The following is a 6,157-nucleotide window of genomic DNA, read 5'->3' as shown; positions in this document are numbered from 1 at the left end:
GAAGCACAGAACAATAAAGCTATTAAAAGAAAACTTGAAAACATTAAATGAAAGGAAACAAATGCTACACAGCAAGTCAGTATCACACGAAATCTTAAGCTATATATAATTCTCGAATAATTGTTAATCACCCTCATTCTCAACATTAAGGAAACAAATGCTCAGTGTTTGGACTTAAAGGACACAAAAATCACCATGAAAGCTGATCTAAAAAAACAGTTGCCTCTTACGATGCTTTTCACCTTCCAAGGGAAGGAAACAAAGGTGGAATACACATATCCTTGGTTACCTACGAAGTGCACGACCTGTGCCAAGTGGGGTCACTCATCAAAAGCTTGCCAAGTGAAGAAAAGGGAGGAAACCCCTCACACGCAAGAGGTTGATACAAAAGTTCAGATGAAAATTGTTGTGGCATGGGATCACAGCTTGGATATGAATCAAAGGAGCTAGATAATTCAGTAGATGTGACAGAACCAGCGGAAACGCAGACTCAGGATGATGTAGTTTCCTCGAAAGAGGATAAAACAAGTAAAGAGCAGACTAAAGATATTCAAAGTGTATCAAACCGGCCTAAAGACAAGGAGTGTAGGAAGTAAACTTGAGAGTTAACTTGCAGCTCAAGTTATATTTATCCTAGTTGAGTTAGGATTAGGATAAATTAGGTTTTACTAATGTGTTTAGGAAATTTAAGGATCTATATAAGGAGATGCTAATGTGTAGCATAACTTATGAGTTTGAGATAGATCATTGTGAGAGCTTAAGTTTTGAGAAAGTTTCTTAAGCTAATAAGAGTTGAGTATTCTTATTGATCTTATTGAGTTCATACATTGAGGTTATAACAATATTTGGTATCAGAGCAAAACCATGGGAGACCTAATAACCAGTTCAAGTATGATCGCAAAGAAGGATGGAGGCTCATCATCCATCAATTGTCCGATGCTCACCTCGAGAAACTATACCGTGTGGGCAATCCGGATGAAAACCCTCCTCAAAATACATAAGGCGTGGGATGTGATCTAGAAAGAAACAGATGAGACGGACAAGAATGATATGGCGGTAGCACTGATCTTCCAATCGATCCCTGAAGCACTCATACTGCAGGTTGGCGACTTGGATAATGCGAAGAAAGTGTGGGAAGCTATCAAGTCAAGGCACATGGGGGCCGACAGAGTTAAAGAAGCTCGGTTACAAACTCTAATGGCTGAATTTGAACGATTAAAGATGAAGGAATCAGATACAATTGATAACTTCGTGGGAAAATTATCAGAGATCGCATCAAAATCAGCTGCATTAGGAGAGAATATTGAAAAAACAAAGTTGGTTAAAAATTTTCTCAAAAGTCTTCCTCGAAAGAAGTTTATACACATAGTAGCTTCGCTGGAACAGGTATTGGATCTTAAAACAACAAGCTTCGAAGACATAATTGGACGTCTAAAAGCTTATGAAGAAAGAGTAAACACCGAAGAGGATGAAAGCACCGACGATCAAAACAAATTAATGTATGCCAACATGGAATCTTTGCAACAAAATTCATACCGAGAAGGATATGGTGACTATCGAAACAGGGGGAGAGGAGGGAGATCCTATGGCAGAGGACGTGGTCGAGGACGGTCATACAGAGATATGGATATGTCGAAGATTACTTGCTTCAGGTGCGATAAGAACGGTCACTTCGCAGCAAGCTGTCCGGATCGTCTCCTAAAACTACAAGAGACATACGAGAACCGTAAAGAAGATGAGACTCATGAAGCCGAGGGCTTATTGATGCATGAAGTAGTCTACTTAAATGAGAAGAATTAACATCAAGCCTGAAGAGTTTGAAGTAAGCCGCAATGGAGAAAATATATGGTATCTAGACAATGGACCCAACAACCATATGACTGGGAATCACAGCTACTTTAAAACGCTTGATGAAACTATCACAGGAAAGGTGCGATTTGGCGACGATTCTCGTATTGATATTAAGGGAAAGGGTTCAATTATTTTTGTAGGCAATGATGGAGATCGGAAGACATTAGCTGATGTATACTTTATCCCGGAACTGCAAAGCAACATCATCAGTCTTGGACAAGCAACTGAGTCCGGATGAGAGAAGATTATCTCACCTTACATGACAAAGATGGGGTTCTAATCACCAAAGCCAAAAGAGCAAGAAATCGAATATACAAAGAAACTATTGAGATCGTGGATAATAAGTGTCTACAATTAATTACTGGTGGCGATTTAACGTTATGGCACGCGAGACTTGGTCACATAGGAGCAGAAACGCTAAAGGCAATGGTAAGAAAGGATCTTGTGATCGGCATGCCAAGGATCTCGGTTGAGAAAGAGACGTGTGTATCATGTATGTATGGCAAACAAACGAGAAGACCATTCCCGCAGGCAAGTGCATATGGAGCCGAAGAGATACTAGGCCTCGTACATGGAGACCTATGTGGTCCTATCTCACCACCCACTGCAACTCATTATCGATATATTTTTGTCTTGATTGACGATCATTCTCGATACATGTGGTCTATACTCTTAAAAAACAAAGGAGAAGCATTCGAGAAATTTAAGAAATTCAAGACAAAAGTCGAAAGTGAGACTAGAGCATCAATCAAAACTTTCAGAACCGATAGAGGAGGGGAATTCACATCTACAGAATTCAACAGGTTCTGCGAGACAGCAGGCATAGTTAGACATATAACCGCTCCATATACACTTCAACAAAACGGCGTAGTAGAAAGACGGAACAGAACACTTATGGAGATGACAAGAAGCTTGATAAAACACATGAAGATGCCTAACTACCTATGGGGAGAAGCGGTGAGACACGCCCCATATCTTATTAACCGTGTATCGACTTGTGTACTCACGTCACAGACACCATACGAAGTATTCAAGAAGCGGAAGCCAAGTATTTCTCATCTACGGGTCTTCGGGTGCGTCTGTTACGGAAAAGTAGATACACCACATATCCAGAAGCTTGATGACCGGTCAAGATCACTAGTGCACCTTGGAACCGAACCAGGTTCAAAGGCGTACAGACTCCTTGATCCTACACATCGAAGAATAGTCGTGAGCAGAGATGTAAACTTCGACGAGAAAAGGAGCTGGGAGTGGAACCATCAGAGTGTCGAGACGGTAGAAGAGCAACCTGGAATGTTCAAAGTAACCTTGGAGATTATGGGAACAATGGAATAAGAGAAGAAGATACAGAGATAGAAGAAAAACATGGCAACGTCAACGAGGAGCATGATGAAGAACCCGGTCATGATCTTCCAATTACCGAGCAGAGCAACGATCATGACGTTGCACCAAGAAGGTCTGAGAGCATCACAAAGCGTCCGAGCTACTTAGACGATTATGTACAAATTGTCGAAAAAGAATACGAGTATCTCTTACTCTTAGTAGATGAAGAACCATGGGATATTAACGAAGCGTTAAAAAATAAGATATGGAGGGATGCATGTGAGGATGAAATCACATCAATTATCAAAAACAATACCTGGACGCTAGTAGATCTTCCTGCAGGAGCAAAGGCAATCAGATTAAAGTGGATTTTTAAAATCAAACGCAATGCCGATGGAACCATAAACAAACACAAGTCAAGAATCGTAGCTAAAGGATACATTCAAAGGTATGAAATTGATTTCGAAAAAGTCTTTGCACCTGTAGCAAGGATAGAAACGGTGAGATTCATCATAGCACTGGCTGCGTCCAATGGTTGGGAAGTGCATCATTTAGACGTAAAAACAGCGTTTCTTCATGGTGAACTAAAAGAGACAGTATATGTTACACAACCAGAGGGGTTTGAGGTTCAAGGAAGTGAAGGCAAAGTATACGTCGCCATTGACACCGACCATAGATGAAATTCCCACAACAGTACTTCAAGCTCTCAAAGATCCAAGATGGCGTCGTGCGATGTATGAGGAAATTGAAGCACAAATACGAAACCACACATGGGACATAGTCACGCCAAACAAACACATCAATTTGGTCGGCTGCAAGTGGGTATTTACCATAAAACGTAATGCTGATGGCTCTGTTGCTAGATACAAGGCGCCTCTAGTTGCGAAAGGTTACAATCAAAGACCAGGCCTCGACTATACAGAAACATACAGCCCTGTGGTCAAGCCTACAACAATCAGGCTGGTCCTAAGTGTCTCTGTTTCCAGCAATTAGCCGATACGGCAATTTGACGTCAATCATGCGTTCCTTCAAGGTCAACTAGATGATGAAGTTTATATGATGCAACCCCCTAATTTACAGATCAAGACAATCCAGCAGGTGTTTGTAAGCTTCGGAAAGCAGTTTATGGCTTGAAGCAGACCCCTAGGGCGTGGTACAACGAGCTGCAAATATTCCTCCTGCAATCTGGTTTCAAGATTCATTAGCTGATGCAAGCTTATTTATCTACAACCACAATGGTGTTCTCCTCTACATGCTCGTTTATGTAGACGATATTATTCTTACCGGCAACAACAATGAACATCTCCAGAAGTTCGTCACCTTGCTTTCCTCTCGTTTCTCTCTTAAAGACTTGGGAAATATTTCTTACTTCGTAGGTATGGAAGCTCATCGCAATTCGCAGGGTCTATTACTAACTTAGAAACATTATATTGCAGATTTACTCGTGCCTACGAAGATGACTGGAGCTAAACCACTAGCAACACCCATGTGTCCCAACACGCCTCTCACGTTTCGTAGTGGTGAACAGATGACAAACCCAACTCAATACCGTGCTGCAGTAGGAAGCTTACAATACCTTTCTCTAACCCGACCAGATATATCCTTTGCTGTCAATCGCCTTTCACAATACATGCATCAACCAACGACTGAGCATTGGCAAGCTGTTAAAAGACTATTGCGCTATCTCTCTGGGACGCAGAACCAAGGCATCTACTTCCCTACAACCAACACGCCTTCACTTCATGCATATACGGACACTGACTGGGCAGGAAACAAGGATGATTATACATCCACCGGAGCTTATATTGTTTACTTTGGGCGTCATCCAATAGCTTGGTCTTCAAAGAAACAAACCGGAGTCGCTCGATCATCCACAGAATATGAATACCGATCAATAGCTTCAATTACAGCTGAAATATGTTGGATCAACTCTCTCATATCCGAGCTTGGAATCAAAACCACAGGAACACCAGCAATATATTGTGACAACATTGGAGCCACTTACCTTGCTGCAAACCCGGTATTTCATTCTAGAATGAAACACATTGCACTAGACTATCATTTTGTTCGACATCAGGTTCAGCAAGGCAATGTCAGGGTATCTCATGTCGCCTCTCAAGATCAACTCGCAGACGCACTTACGAAACCTCTTCACCGCTCACGATTTCAGACATTATCGATCAAGATTGGTCTCGCCAAAGGCGGTCCATCTTGAGGGGGCATATTAGATATAGACACCTCATGTACTCTTATTATTATGATTGATATCACTAACGGGCTGATTCCTCTAATCAAGCCCCGTATATATTTACTTCCATCCTTGTATCTACAGACTTTGTATAAGTATAGACCTTTGGTCTTGTGAATAAATTATCTTCCATATTCAATACCTCCTACAAGGAAGACCATTAATGCCAGGTATCAAGAATTAGGTTTAGCAGTAAAATTCAGAAGCTAAGAATAAGGCTGTCGAAACTTTAGGAAAATATTTTGGAAGTTACACTAAACTCGATAGATACCAGAAGTGTTAGAAGTTGTCTTTAATGTGGTTGAACACCCCAATTTGAGCAGTGAGCTATTCTAAACCTAAAATAATACCTACTTGACTAAGGATGCATGTATAACTCATAAACGTAAATGGTTCGACCTGAAACTTCAAAGGGACAGTCTCGAGAAACGAGACACATGGTAGCAGGATAAGTACTCAACTCATATGGAAACATCTAAATCATTCTCCACAGATGACTAGATACTATTAATGCCTGATGACAGCCTAACCATCTATAAAAGAAGCTATACTATGTTTTGTTGAGTGTGTGGGGTCCTGTAAGGTGGCTAGGGTTGTCAGGTTAATTAATATGGATGGTACATTGTAATTTTCAACAAATAGATGCAAGCTCATGGTTTGGTCCTGTAAAACATGACTCATGAGAACCCAAATGCAGCTCAACAAGTTTGACATGATAGCTCAAATTTAAACTTG

This window comes from Brassica napus, unplaced genomic scaffold, assembly GCF_020379485.1.
Source record: "Brassica napus cultivar Da-Ae unplaced genomic scaffold, Da-Ae ScsIHWf_2770;HRSCAF=3541, whole genome shotgun sequence".
NCBI lineage: Eukaryota > Viridiplantae > Streptophyta > Magnoliopsida > Brassicales > Brassicaceae > Brassica > Brassica napus.
The sequence above is the reverse complement of the archived record's forward strand: the minus strand, read 5'-3'. Positions refer to the sequence as shown.